The sequence below is a fragment of the Schistocerca americana genome, chromosome 11, assembly GCF_021461395.2.
Source record: "Schistocerca americana isolate TAMUIC-IGC-003095 chromosome 11, iqSchAmer2.1, whole genome shotgun sequence".
Classification (NCBI taxonomy): domain Eukaryota; kingdom Metazoa; phylum Arthropoda; class Insecta; order Orthoptera; family Acrididae; genus Schistocerca; species Schistocerca americana.
The window spans coordinates 98,379,572-98,395,957 of NC_060129.1; the positions used below are offsets into that span (position 1 = coordinate 98,379,572).

General features: G+C 42.4%; 1 long non-coding RNA gene across 1 annotated transcript in view; it reads left to right on the forward strand.

Annotated features, from left to right (window-relative positions):
- Positions 1-14,276, forward strand: part of LOC124554043 — a 76,563-nt gene extending 62,287 nt beyond the window's left edge. The window contains exon 4 of the long non-coding RNA XR_006968215.1: positions 14,202-14,276. This is a non-coding gene — a long non-coding RNA (uncharacterized LOC124554043). The remainder of the gene's footprint in view (positions 1-14,201) is intronic.
- The last annotated feature ends 2,110 nt before the right edge of the window (positions 14,277-16,386 follow it).

The following is a 16,386-nucleotide window of genomic DNA, read 5'->3' on the forward strand; positions in this document are numbered from 1 at the left end:
GCGAGATCTATTTACGAAATTTCAGTCGCCAACTTTCTCTTCCGAATGCGAAAATATTTTGTTGAGTCCAACCTACATAGGTAGGAATGATCATCAAAATAAAATAAGAGAAATCAGAGCTCGAACAGAAAGGTTTAGGTGTTCGTTTTTCCCGCGCGCTGTTCGGGAGTGGAATGGTAGAAAGATAGTATAATTGTGGTTCGATGTCCCCTCTGCCAAGCACTTAAATGTGAATTGCAGAGTAGTCATGTAGATGTAGATGGTGGAAAAATAGAAAATTACCTAAACATTAAAAATGCGTGGTCCCCTACATGAGTACTAAAAAAACTCAAATTATGACTGCACGAAATTCGCCCAAATTTAAAGACTTACAGCTTTACAAAATATGTGTGCACTATATGCATTATATGCATATGTTAGCTGGGGTCGCAATCAAATCAAAACAGTTTTAATTTGTAGCATGATCTCTTCCTATTATTTCAATCACCAACTTCCTCTTCCAAATTCCGAAGTATGATAAGAGAATAAAGAACTTGCACAGAAAGATAGTGTTCATATTTCCCCCACATCGTTGTTGAGAGTAGAAGAGTAGAGAAATATTCTGGAAGTGGTTCTACGAACTTTTGTCAAACACTTACGTGAATTGCAGACGTATCATGTAGATGCAGATTTAGGTGTAGAAGCACTTAAGCTACTTGCTTGCTGCATCATTGGTCAAGGACTAGTTGTTAGCATGTCCATAATGCTGTCACATGGCTCAAATTAACAAGTGTCCATTTGAGCTTCTCTTCATAGTGTATGTTCAAAATCTCCTGTCAGTCCTGTTTCATACAAGTGCTGCATGCTTCAGATTTGTATTAGGATGGGTTGTAAGAGTTAGTAAGCAATTTCCTTTGAGGCTCAGTGTTTTTCCTGTAGTCCGCCACTGAACTGATGTCTGCCATTGGCTTTACCTATAGCTAATCCTGTGTTATTGTTGAATTTCAAATTCCTAAATGTTGCTACATCCACATAATTGTTCTAGTGGACCATTTCCAGCTGTGACTCATTGATACTGTAGTAGTGGGATCCTACATTTTTTGTGAAGTGTAAAGTGTAATATTCTGAAAATTTACTGCAAGTTGCCGATTTTAGCACTACGAAATTTGATGAATATGTGACTACTTGCACAGCACTTTTCTTGTATAGATTGACAAAATCTAAACTGCGTTCTATTTGTAGTACATAAGAACCCTCAAGCAACAAAGAAATTAGAAATTCCTACACTCGTGTTTTATTCAGTACACGCTGCATTTCGGATCCTGTGGGCCATCTTCAGGTGTAATTCGTCTTAATACATGCTTTATTTGTTCTATTGAATGAGGGGAAATGCATACTCCTCTCACAAAAAGGTTTGATGTTAGGTTACAAATTCGTAAGTCAGATGTGGAAGATATGTGCGAAATAGTGGTAACGATGAGCAGTGTACACTTATCAAATAATCCAAGAAAAACGTTTTTAACGTTTTAGTAATGGCATAAGTTATTTCCTTCATCGTTTTCAAGCAAATAATTTCATTCAAGAGACACCTTCACAAACACGTGTTTGCTAACACTTCACAAACGTTTTTGTACATGTTTTGGTTAAAGGTGCATTTATCATAGTGCTAAAGATTTAAGTATTAAACAATTGACACATACAGGAAATAAATTCAGAACATGTATTTAAAATTATAGAAATAGCTGTGGCTTGCGAAATCTTTTCGTTTAACATTGATTCTGTTTTTTTTTTTTTATTTTGTGAAGGTGTATCTCCAGTTCGGGCAGATATAGGGTCTTACTATTGGCTTCATTATGTAATACTATCAAATTGTTTTCTAGATTGTTGATGACATGGTTCGTTTCCAACATATTTGTGCGATGACTGATTCTTCCAATTGGTTAAGCCTGAAAGCATTCACATGTTCTTGAAGACAGGTTTTGAAGTTCGTGCTTTTTTCCGTACATAGGTGGCAGGACAACTAGGGCATGATACTTCATGCACTCTACTGTTGTTATATGTTTGTATATTTGAATTTGTTACAGATGTGTAAGTTAAGTAATTTATTATTAGTTGAGAATGAAACTTACATTTGTTTTTTTTTAAAGGTTAGCTATTCTTTGAGAGATTGGTCCCAGGTATGGGATACTGGTGAATATTGTCTCTTCTTTCATAGTGTTGACATTCATTATCTTGCTTTTGTATGTTTGTCTGTCTGAATTGTTAATTGTTTTGGTTGTGTAGTCATTGCTTATGGCAATGCTCTTTATTGTACCTATCTCATTCTTAATGGTGTTACCTTCTCGGGCAAGGTAGTGTACTCTGTACAGCATGGATCTAAATGTGGTGAGTTTCTGTGTGGTGGGATGAAATGATGAGTTGTCCAGTGTTACGTGTGTGTGTGTGTGTGTGTGTGCACGCGTTTTTGTTGATGGTTGGTGATTTTAAGAACCAGGAAATTTATCCATTTGTTGTCCTCATGTTCTGTTGTGAATTTCACGTTTATGTGGAAAGAATTGAATACTGCTAGTAGTTCCTCAACCTCATTTTTTGTTCCATGAAATAGAAGCAAGGTATCATCAACTTATCTCCAGTAATATCTTATTTTACTTTTGAATCTATTGTTTCCATTAAAGAACTTACTTTCCAGATGATTGAGAATTATGTCTGCAAGAGCACGTGATAGGCTACTGCCCATGGCAAGACCCTAATTCTGTTGGTGAACTTTCCCATTGAATGTTCAGTAATTGTAAGACAATATTAACAGCAACGTGTCCTTGACTTCTGATATTTCTACAATTGACAATTTTTTATGTGTTATTAAGTTTTCAAAAATTGTCTATTGTTTCTTCAGTTGGTACTTTTGTAAATAGGTTAGTTACATCAAAAGAGGCAAAATTTTAGTTGCTAATCCCTTTGTGTTCTTAAATAACTATGTCTTATCAATGGTGTAGTACTGCTTCAGAATTTTGTTCAGTAATTGGGAGACTCTAAAGCAGGTGTATTCCCAGAATTAACAATAGGCCTCAATGGAACTTAGGGTTTATGGGTCTTAGGTTGAGCTATCAGTCTTGGAGCTGTGATATTCATTAAAAGGCATGTTTTTGATTCTTTTTTTGTGAAGAGGAAATTGCATTTATCAATCATTTTTCCGATTTTGTTTTGGAATTTGAGTCAGATCTTGCTTGAGCTCTGTTATGTTATTTTCAAAAATTAACTTAGTGTTTCAGTGAGTTATTAATCTTTGTTCATAATTACTACAGAATTGCTTTTGTCAGCTTTCAGAAACGTGGCATTGGTGTTATTGAGTTTCATGTTTATGCTGTTTAATAGCTTTCTCTGCTGATAAACTGTTTTGGGGATTTCACTATGGTTATTTATGCTTTCCTGAATAACTTTGTTGTGTGCTAGGACAGTCTGTTCAGTGTTATTAAGATCAGCTAAATCAGTTGGTTTTTTAGTGTGTACAATGAGACGTTTTAGGTTATTAGTACTTAATCAGGGTTCTACATTGTGCTTTAGCCCTTCCTTAAATAGACGTTGTTCTTTTTCATGAACGTGATACCAGTTTGGTTAACGACTCTTTCTGAAACTGTTTCGTTGGGTGGTTGGGTGTCCTGCTGCTGATTTAGTTTTAGCTACATGGCTTCTAATTTCTTTTGGTGCCTGTGTGTGATTTCAGTTTGCATTTTATTTACAGTTCCACAGGACCACAGTCAGTTATGTATATGATGCTACAGATGGCGATCTCTGCCTTCATCTTGCAACTGAGACTTGGTCTTTACTACTTCAGCTAGCCACTCAAAACCATAGAGAATCTCTTCCAATCCAATGAAACGCATCTTTTTAGTTTCAACATGAGCCACTACCTGCACTTGGCAGCACCCTTTGTTCTTCATGGTATCTGGATGCACCCATTCCCCATCTAGGATAATGCCTTGCAAAATTCCTCCTTACATGTGCACAGTGCACAATGGATTCCTTCCCATCCTCAGCAGCCATATCTCCTAATGTTGGAACTCCCAACTATCAGTAAACCCACTCTCTGTGAATGCACAGACCTTGTGGGCTGAGTGGCTTGCTCTAGAAAAAGAGTGCCTTTATCAGTCTCAGGGATTTTGTCAGCCACAAACAGCACCCAGAACTTGTTTGTCGTGCTATCTGGGGTGGAACTCTGATCAGCCCCTCAGAAATTCTTTTGCTGGAGCTACCTACCACTCGACTGTAGGTAATGGGTCACCTTCAGTGCAGGCAGTTCAGAGGAGGGCCACTGTAGTGAACCAATTGGGTGGATGTGTGGGACGTAGTAGACGTCTAGTCTTCCATAGTGATGCCCATTGGCAACAGCCTCAAGCTGTTTGACCACAGCCAACACCACCTGGAGCTGTTTGCTAGGAGTCACCAACTAGGCTCAAATCAGGACAGAGCAGTCAGTCCCTATTCATACCAAAGATGGAAAAACTGTATACTACCCAGTTATTAGGATACTAGACTATGCCTGGTAAGTATTCAGACATGCAATAAATTAGGAAGTAAACTGCATCCACGCAGAAAACTGAAAATAAGTCGCTCATGTTTGAGGCTTCTAAATATAATTTGCAAACAAATGATGTACCCACCTTATCTGCAGCAGCACATCAAATGAGTGCTCTGGTGGTCCAGCCAAACTGACCCAATCAAAGCAAAGCAAAGCAAAAACAAAAAAATGACTGTATGATACAGGGATCAAGAAAAGTGGCAGTACAGGTACTTCACACCACTCTGTGGAATGAACAGTTCTCATGACATGTACCCTGATCGGGACATGTGCCACATGGTCAGTTATAGCAATCAACTACTCCATCCAGATAGGATGCCTCCCTCTTCCAGATGCTGCACCAAGCTCACTTACGTTTTATAATTTCATTATCATATCCTTTAAACCATTTAATGACATTGGTCCTCTCCTCAGACCTTACTGTGTCAGTGCAGCACTGTAATTCCTGCTCTTCGCAGGAAACTGTTTCACTAACAGCCCACAGTCTCACTTGATAGCCACACTGTTCACTCATGTTATGGCTTGTCAAATGACAGCATGTATGTCATAGTGTCAGACAAACAGTGTACAGTGTCAAATTTTGCACTGGGATGTCCAAAGTTGGAACTGATTTTTTTTCGAGTGTAAACCAATTCCTCATTAATGCAGCTACCAAGTTTTGCTTTGATATGATGATCAAATTCCACATTGAACGTGTGCGAGTAGCTGCTCATTAATTAGAACCACTTGGTGGTGAAGTCCGATATGTATAGCTCCCATATGTGTCTTGTCAAAATTAGATTTATTACAGCTTTCATGAACACATTTAAACAGTCGTTCTTTCTGCGCTCCATATGTGAATAGAATGGGGAAAAGCCAGTGGGACGTTACCTCTGCCATGCACATCAGTGGTTTGCAGAATTAAGATGTTAATGTAGACAGACCTCTCTGATTTATATAATACTGTAAGTACCAGTTCATTATTTTTACCATGAAGTGTCCACCGATACCTGTCGATTCAAATGTACATAATAAACATGCTTCATACTTAGTAATAAATGCCATCATACATTTCTCTAACAATCCTTGTGAATCACAAAATGATTTGTTTATATCTTGTGTTATTTCCTCACTGCTTAAACTAAAATTATTGATTGGCATTATCACTAATTACATTACATTGCTACACTTTTTCCAAAAAAAGATGCTTAACTTTGGTTTCTGTTCCCCCCAGTATGTATGGCTGTATAGCTGTCATGGCACATTCTTCATTCCCATATCAAAATATTGCTTTATTTTCTCCCTTTTATGTACATTGACATTTCCAATCCATTAAAGCTCATATATTGACAAAAGTCTCATTTTTAGGTAATACTGTAAATACACATTTATTATTTTTATCATTATATTTCCACTGAAAACCTATTTCTTCCAACCTATGTAATGTCAATTCTTCATACATGTTAAAAAATAAAATTATTGATTTCTGTATGAATCCTTTGTCGTAAAATGCTTTGTTTCTATCCTATGTTGTTTCCTTAATATATAAAATTAATGGTAGTGATGTATACAATCATATTTGGAATAAAAAAGACCTTACTAGGAGTCTGTAATCACTTGACTTAAATTCAAGTGTCGGTTAACAGCTCTGTGCCGATTGTTGCCATGAAGTCTGTGGAAAGCGGTAGTTGACACTGAACAACAGAAAGTGAGAGGTCACCCACACCAGAACTGTAGAATTCCACTAAATTTTGGTTTACATGATAAATCATACAGATTTAATGATTGGAGATTCAACAAAACACCCAGGGACTAAAATTACAAAAACCCTAACTTCACACAAAAATGTTATGGGAATTTGAACTGAAGTGTTTTGTTAGCATTCCACTTAGAAGGTGCAACAAATCTAGTAGAGTACCTACACCATGCTTGCCTGCTGTCTCCTGGAGTATTGCTGTACAGTATGGGATCCTTTGTAGATAGGACTATGGAAGGGACTGAGAAAGTTCAAAGGAGGAAAGCTTGTTTTGTATTACTGCGAAATGGGGGGAAAGAGTAATGTGTACATTATGAGATGAGATGAAGTGCCAAACAGAAGAAAGGCGTTTGTCTTTGTATTGAATTCTTTTCTCAAAATTTCAATCACCAACTTTTTTCCTCTGAATGCCAAAGTATGTTTTGACACCAAACTACGTCAGGAGAAATGATGATAAAATAAGAGGAAGCAGGGTATACACAAAGGGAATTGTTAACTGATGTGCCTAGATAATCTCAGCACTGCAAGATTAGTCTGGCCATCCATACACATAAAAGTAGTCTCCAGGGGTAGAATTAGACTTTTATTTATATTTCTGAACTGTTTCTGACTACTGGCGAAGCAGTTCTTCACATGCCACTACTCTAAAGGAATGGGAACTGTGTGTGTGTGTGTGTGTGTGTGTGTGTGTGTGTGTGTGTGTGTGTGTGTGTGTGTGTGTTGCTGAAGTGAGAGCAAGGAAGGGGATATGGGTAGAGGACATGGACTAGCATAGGTTGAGTCTAGAGGTGTTGCAGGGTTGGTGGGCGAGCAGTGCAGTCTACTGATTGCAAGTAAAACAAACATCCTTTCAGTATAGTCGATGTGTAGATTCTAATACAGCTGGTGATGTATTAATTCAGTTGAATGGAAGGGAAAATGGAAAAAGAGTGAAGGGCATCTACATCAATGTCCTCATAAAAATCCATTCTCCAGAATCTGCTGAGAGTTATATGGCAGACAATACATCCTACTACACCAGTAAGTAGGGCTTCAATTCCATTCACGTATTGAGTGCAGGATAATTGCTGTCAAAATGACTCTGTGCGTGCTGTATTTAGTAAAGCCTTGTCCTTACACTCCCTGGGGAAGTGATACGTAATAGGATGTAGTATATTTTTAGATGCATCACTTACTGCTGGTTCTTAAATCTCTGTAAATAGGCTTTTATAGGATAGTTGGCATCTATCTTCAAGCATCTGTGTGTCTCATTTCTTAGCAGTTGCATGACACTGTCACATGGGTCAAACAAACTTGTGAACATTGTGCTGCTCATCTTTGTATATGTTGAGTATTCTGTGATAATCATATGTGGTGCAGGTGCCACAGACCTGGGCAGGCTTGTAGTATGGATTGTATAAATGTTTTATAAGCAGTCTTCTTTGTGTACTGGTTGCATTTACCCAGTATTTTACCAGCGAATCAAAGTGTACTATATAAGTGCTGTTTTAATTTCTGAACAGACCGATGACCTCAGCAGTTTGGTCACTTAGGAATTCACCCCCCCCCCCCCCACACACACACACACAAATATTTTTCTGAACATTTACAGCAAGTTGACAATCTCTGCACAACTTTGAATTCTTATGCAGATGTGACTGACCATTCATGCAGCTATTTCTGGTATAGGGTGACAAAATATAAACAGCATTACAAATGACTTGCAAGCAACAAATTTGAATTCCTGGCTTTTATAAAATAATTAATTAAATCTGTATTTGATATCTTATGAGATCAGAAAATTCCAGTTTGTTTTATACGCACAGGAATGTTGTGTGGCTTTCATATTCTGAACAAAATGATTTCTTAATTGATTTAATTTTTCCTTGCATTTGGATGAAAACACCACCAACAAAAGTTATTTTATAACAAATGGTGCATTATTTTTAACACAGTGAGACCTTTAATTAATGTGAGAGAGGGAGAAACACTTGGTTATTTGAAAACAATCTTTAACAACGCATTAATGAGAGGAAGATCAATGGGATGTGTTAGGAATGTCATAAGACATATTTAATATTGGAATATTTTTTCAGTTCTGACAAAAATCTCAAGTAATCTCCTGGAAGTGAGAAACTTCAGTCACTGGGCAGTGATTGCAGATCAATCAAATACTTTCTTCATAATTGTTTGCACCTCATGAATGCACTATCATGATTGGTATAATGAATGGAAACCACCACCTGCATCACTATTTTCTGTAATAAAGATGGTCAGTTCTCATAGGAATTGCAGATCAGCCCCATATAAAAGTTTGAAAAGAAAAAGTGAAAGAAGGCAATATAAATATTATGTGAGTGTAACGCTATAAAACTAGTGATAATGTTACAACAAATACCATCAAATCATGGACTCTCTCATATCCAGGGCTGTAAGCTTTAGATTGTCAGTAATGACAATATTTTACAGAAAACTATTTAAAAAGTATAGAGGATACAATACATGAACCGAACAGGTGTCGTGACAGAGCGAGAAATTGTGAAAACAGTACGGAATTCTGTAAATTATGGTGATACACTAAGGAATGCTGTGTTAATTTGTCTAATGGCTACTGAACACTCTCTTTTCATAGCCCTGTCTGTGAAGCCCAAAGAAGTTCCACTAAGGGGAAAAATCGTGTAGCCACAAATTTTTGCACAGTGCCAAGATGGAGTGTCCTGATCAATATGCTAAAAATCCTGAATGGTAGGGTGTGTGTCTTGGGATGGGGCAGTGATGTTTAAAGGTCACATCTTATGATTTATTTTGAGTAACTGAAAAATTGAGTTTCGACTGAAAATGTTTCCCCATACAGAATCAAACTGCATAATATTTGCTAAAAATGTTCTTTTTGCATCTATGACTAATAGCTTCCGCATTTCAGGGAATAGAAAAAAAAGATTATTAACAATATTGCTTTAACTATACGAAATTAATTATCTTTAAATGGAGGGTTTAAAAACAAATTTGTGTACCACATGTATGTGTAGTACAGCCATATTACAGGATAAATCGTGTTCTGGGAGCGCAACAGGATGATGGCGAGGTATTGGGAGTAGAAGCAACGGACAGATCGATAGCCAGATTATGTTCATGCTCTTCCTTCCTTCACAGGTCTGCAGACTGAAGATAAAGGTGGTGATTCCCCATTCCATCTACACCACTACGTCACAAGAAGCCACCAAAGCCACCAAAAGTTATTACAGCTGTCCATAATGTGCCTATGAAGAGCGCAGTACCGCAGTCTGCAGACATGCCTGGAGGCCATTTATTTTCCACAGAATGCGTCAAGACTTAATGAAAAGCTGATATCAGTTACTAATGACATTAACAGAAGAAACACACACAGACAGAGTCTCTGAAAATCTTTCTAGACTGTTCTATGCTATCAGAGGTGAAATTGATTCTGTCGTCCTGTATGGAAGTTGTACCTTTTTGTGGGAAGTGGAAATTTCATCAGCATGAGTGCTGCTTGCTTTTCAATTTACACAGACTATACCTCCCCAGCATTTTTTATCTAGTTCTCTTGTGTGAGTAGACAAAATATCTTCACTGAGCTCATGTTTGTACAGTGGAGTTACATTCAGTTTATTAAGTAAGTACTTTGTTATAGTTTTTTGTGCATATGTTACTTTTATTACCATTATTAATGGAGTGTTAACACATGTGGAAAAGAGATGAAACACCTTCACACTTCCCCTCCCCCTCCATCCCCACTCCCCCAGACCTGCTCCCCCTCCCCCAGCCACTCCCCTTCCCCCACTTACTCCCCTCCCCCCAGCCACTCCCCTTCCCCCACTTACTCCCCTCCCCCCAGCCACTCCCCTTCCCCCACTTACTCCCCTCCCCCCACCCCCTTCCCCCTCCTACTCCCCTTCCCACACCCACTCCCTTCCCCCACCCACTCCCTTCCCCCACCCACTCCCTTCCCCCACCCACTCCCTTCCCCCCACCCACTCCCTTCCCCCCACCCACTCCCTTCCCCCCACCCACTCGCTTCCCCCCACCCACTCGCTTCCCCCCACCCACACTCGCTTCCCCCCACCCACACTCGCTTCCCCCCACCCACACTCGCTTCCCCCCACCCACACTCGCTTCCCCCCACCCACACTCGCTTCCCCCCACCCACACTCGCTTCCCCCCACCCACACTCGCTTCCCCCCACCCACACTCGCTTCCCCCCACCCACACTCGCTTCCCCCCACCCACACTCGCTTCCCCCCACCCACACTCGCTTCCCCCCACCCACACTCGCTTCCCCCCACCCACACTCGCTTCCCCCCACCCACACTCGCTTCCCCCCACCCACACTCGCTTCCCCCCACCCACACTCGCTTCCCCCCACCCACACTCGCTTCCCCCCACCCACACTCGCTTCCCCCCACCCACACTCGCTTCCCCCCACCCACACTCGCTTCCCCCCACCCACACTCGCTTCCCCCCACCCACACTCGCTTCCCCCCACCCACACTCGCTTCCCCCCACCCACACTCGCTTCCCCCCACCCACACTCGCTTCCCCCCACCCACACTCGCTTCCCCCCACCCACACTCGCTTCCCCCCACCCACACTCGCTTCCCCCCACCCACACTCGCTTCCCCCCACCCACACTCGCTTCCCCCCACCCACACTCGCTTCCCCCCACCCACACTCGCTTCCCCCCACCCACACTCGCTTCCCCCCACCCACACTCGCTTCCCCCCACCCACACTCGCTTCCCCCCACCCACACTCGCTTCCCCCCACCCACACTCGCTTCCCCCCACCCACACTCGCTTCCCCCCACCCACACTCGCTTCCCCCCACCCACACTCGCTTCCCCCCACCCACACTCGCTTCCCCCCACCCACACTCGCTTCCCCCCACCCACACTCGCTTCCCCCCACCCACACTCGCTTCCCCCCACCCACACTCGCTTCCCCCCACCCACACTCGCTTCCCCCCACCCACACTCGCTTCCCCCCACCCACACTCGCTTCCCCCCACCCACACTCGCTTCCCCCCACCCACACTCGCTTCCCCCCACCCACACTCGCTTCCCCCCACCCACACTCGCTTCCCCCCACCCACACTCGCTTCCCCCCACCCACACTCGCTTCCCCCCACCCACACTCGCTTCCCCCCACCCACACTCGCTTCCCCCCACCCACACCGCTTCCCCCCACCCACACTCGCTTCCCCCCACCCACACTCGCTTCCCCCCACCCACACTCGCTTCCCCCCACCCACACTCGCTTCCCCCCACCCACACTCGCTTCCCCCCACCCACACTCGCTTCCCCCCACCCACACTCGCTTCCCCCCACCCACACTCGCTTCCCCCCACCCACACTCGCTTCCCCCCACCCACACTCGCTTCCCCCCACCCACACTCGCTTCCCCCCACCCACACTCGCTTCCCCCCACCCACACTCGCTTCCCCCCACCCACACTCGCTTCCCCCCGCCCACACTCGCTTCCCCCCCGCCCACACTCGCTTCCCCCCGCCCACACTCGCTTCCCCCCGCCCACACTCGCTTCCCCCCGCCCACACTCGCTTCCCCCCGCCCACACTCGCTTCCCCCCGCCCACACTCGCTTCCCCCCGCCCACACTCGCTTCCCCCCGCCCACACTCGCTTCCCCCCGCCCACACTCGCTTCCCCCCGCCCACACTCGCTTCCCCCCGCCCACACTCGCTTCCCCCCGCCCACACTCGCTTCCCCCCGCCCACACTCGCTTCCCCCCGCCCACACTCGCTTCCCCCCGCCCACACTCGCTTCCCCCCGCCCACACTCGCTTCCCCCCCACCCCACCCACACTCGCTTCCCCCCCACCCCACCCACACTCGCTTCCCCCCCCACCCCACCCACACTCGCTTCCCCCCCCACCCCACCCACACTCGCTTCCCCCCCCCCAGCCCCACTCGCTTCCCCCCCCCCAGCCCCACTCGCTTCCCCCCCCCAGCCCCACTCGCTTCCCCCCCCCCCCACCCCACACCCACTCGCTTCCGCCCCACCCACTTCCCCCCCCTCACACCTCTCCCTCCCTCTCCCTTTTCTTGTGCTTTACTTCATCAAAAATCAGCATCTCTTTGTTTTCATTTTGTCGTTTCCGAAAACAATTCTTAATTGTTCTACAGCCTCTTGGTTAATTCCACATGAGCATTTGAGATTATTTACTTTTGGAGATGTATCAGAAGTTTGTTAAAACAATGCGTGCCTCACACCATGTCTATATCCTTTGAGCTTATCATTTTCAAGGGCATGCTATCCAGAGTAAATTCATTGTCACATCACATAGTGCATTTTCTTGCTGTTTTTAAATTGGCATTTCTTCAACATAGTGGAAAATATGATTTTCTGTTTTTACTGAGTGTACAATGGTGTAGAACATTCGACTGAGCCATCTTATGGTTTTCATCTTAGACTTGCTTCTGGAAGAGATTGATTTTGGCATTTGCTTTCCTTAATTTATCACGTAATCTGACAATTTCCAGTTCCTGGCACATCAACATTGTTTTTATGTGATTACTACTCCGTTCAGTACTGATCTGCACCCTACATTTTCCTTTAGCAGAAGAAGCGCTGGCAGACATTGAAACTGCAGCTTGTTTACTGTCTTCCTTCCACAGCTTCCCTTTAGCGAGTGCTTGACGGAAGATTTTCTTTTGTGTAATATTTTCGACAGATATTTCAGTAAACTGGGAAATACGCGAGGAACCACTGAGCCCCTCTGGTTTTAAAAGACCACCCCTGTCTTAAAATTTCAACTTATTTACTGACGATAAACATATGTTGTTCCTCACTATAATGTGAATCGCACACAAAACAACTCTGGTGAGTCAGATTGTCTTTCCGAGGAATTGCTGTCAACCATTTTGAAAATTTTTGGAGAACTACAAAATATTTACCTTTAGTTTCTCTTCAGCGACATCGGTTCACTGGATCGAAAAATGTGGACATGTTTTGTTCGTTTTCTTCTATAAATACCAGTAACTATAACTCTCAACACCTCTTTATAATCACAGCCTTCAACTCTTAACCATTCACTGACAAGCCCGTAAACAAACTCTCAAAATAAGTTGAGGCAGAAGCAACAAATGCCACCTGGTTACACGTCAGCTTGAGTCTCAAGTGACAGTGCTACTCGTAGTTCTTGGGCATATGAAGATGGTACCTGTTCTTTCAGACATGTCCGAAAGGGCTAACTGGCTATTCAACCATCTTCTATGTGGATGCATAAACAGTGCCCGAATTCTTACGGGAATTGGCAAAAAGCCGAGTAATGAGTATAGTGGGTAGGGGCACTATGAATATAGTGTGGGACAATAGGTTGGGAATGTGGGTCTCGTGGTAGGCATGCCAGAGATAAGTCCCTGCAGTCACACTATCATCTGTGTCCTTGGTGGCACAGATGGATAGAGCATCTGCCATGTATGCAGGATATCCTAGGTTCAAGTCCTGATTGGGGCACATATTTTCAGCTGTTTCCATTGACTTATATCAATGCCTGTATGGAGCTAGGAGTATTCATTTCATTGTAGTTCTCGGGCTCGCTGCCTTTCCAATCCTACTATGTTAATGCACAGGGAGTAAGCACACTCTCTCTTCTTCTTGCTACGGGCAAACTGTCAGGTTATCAAATGAAGGATAGAGCTCAGTAAGCACCGTGAAGTACGCTATGTAATGACTGATTATGTGTAAAATTAGTGCAGTATGGCACAGTGTGAAATTATGGCGATGCATGTTGGCAGAATAGCTGCTCATTAAAATATATTTTTTTAAATTTTTTTGTGTATACATGATACAAATCTCTGAAAACTTGTATCATATTTATAAAAAAAAAAGTATTGAGCCATGTCATAAGTACAGAAGGGTATAAGCATTTTTAACTGAAAGTTTTTTCTTTCTTTCAGTGTCTTGAAGATAACTTGGGAATCTCTCATGCAAATGATTTTATCAAGGAGGATCCTGAACTAAATTTGGAGGTGTGTAAACTGAGAATACTGTAAGCATTTGCATCTCTGATTTATTGCATGTAGGGTGGTAAAAATGTATTTGTGTAATTGCTTGATGTAAGGAATGCATTACTGTGAGACAGGCACAGGTTATGAGTTTTCTTGAGATAAATGCAATTAATAATTTTACACTACTGTTATGCTAATCCACTTGATGCGGATTAGCAACTGTTATTTGATTATTGTTCTGAATAGAATCTGAACAGAATTTGTAACAATGTTTTTAACCATATTTTCAGTGACCCTTTTGGATGTTAAACATTTTGTATAAGTTTAAACCAAGGGAGTGCAGATCATTTGAAAAATATTCTTCCTTTCAGTAACTCATGATGCATGGATTGCAGAAGAATACATTGCACATGGTTCATCTTTTCAGTGAATCATTGATATTTGTCAGTTTGAACCAAAAATTTTCAAAGGTGCCGAAGGTCTGAAGTGTGATACTATTTGTATGTTATAGATCACCCTTGCTACATTGATCTTAGAATAGTTACAGTATGGCTACCTCAATCGTACATGTTGAATTACTTATAGATTTGCCAGTCACAGAAAAACTTTAGAACCTATGCAGATAAATCCGTGTATTACCACACCGTAGAAGTCATACCAGATCCAAATAAGTTATCTTCTTGGCGTAACCTACAGCTTTGATAAGGTCTGCGTGTATGAAGCATAAAATTTAATCCAGTAAAATAAAATATTGTGGTATTAATTTTGTCCACTTTGCGTAAGAGAAAGTGGATGGTTAGATTCATAAACGTCTCACAGGAATAAGACATAACTAATATTGGGGAATAGAAGGTAGAGTACTGAAAAACCTAAATCTAAACTCTGACTTCTAGAATATTACAATCACTAAATCCTATTAATAGTTTCCTGTTTCAGTATACACAAACAGATGATTTCAGAAGTAACCAAAGATACTAGATGAAAAAACAGTAAACAGAAAAATAAAGCTCTGTCTATCTCTGACAGTTACGGAGGATACACAAAGTTTGATGCATTATATTATAGGCAAATATTGTTGGCGAATGTAAAACTGGAGGTAAGTTTCAGAGGCAGAATTCTTCATCACAACTGGAACCCAAAATATCTTGGTGTCATCCTGGATCGTACACTATGCTTCAAACAACACCTTCTTAACTTAGCTCAAAAGCTGAGGACTCGAAACAACATCCTCCATAAGCTATGTGGAACTACCTGGGGATCTTCAGCAACCACCCTTCGAACTTCAGCTCTGGGCTTGGTATACTCAAGTGCTGAGTATTGTGCACCTGTTTGGATGAATAGTCATCATACAAGGCTTGTTGATACCCAGCTGAATACAACAATGCGCATAATATCTGGCACAATCAGATCTACTCCAGTTTATTGGCTTCCACTGTTAACCGGTATAATGCCTCCTGATCTACGCAGATGTACTGCCCTTATGAGAGAATTCCACAAGATCTCCAGGAATTCTAACCTACCCGTGCATAGCGACCTGCCACTTTTAAATCGCAAGAGACTGAAATCACGTCATCCAACTCTGTGCGATGCTGCTGACATGGTTGCTAAGAATTTCAAACCGCTTGAAGAATGGAAAGGTCAGTGGGAAGCAGTGACAGATGTGCACCTGCATAACATCTTCTCAGGTGCTAAACTTCCAAGTGGATTCGACTTACCACGCAAGACGTGGTCTACTCTCAACAGAATCCGTACCAGCCATGGGCGATGCAGGGATGCTCTCTTTAAGTGGAACAAGCTGCCTGATCCAGCTTGTGACTGCGGGGCTCCATACCAGACTGTTCACCACATTGTCAGTGAATGCAGGATTCGAGCCTATCAAGGCGCCAAAGAGGACTTCCTGCTAGCAACTCCAGATGCAGTGCGCTGGATTGAAGGACTGGATATTCAGTTGTAAAGACAAACTTCAGTTTCTTGTGTGTCAATATGTACATATGTATATGTAATTTCATGATATGTCTGTATTAGCCATACGCTAAATAAAAATAATAAATGTACGAATCACACACACAAACTTTCATTATGTTTCCTTTACAATACACACTGATCAACATTTACATCTGCAGTATGCTTCAAA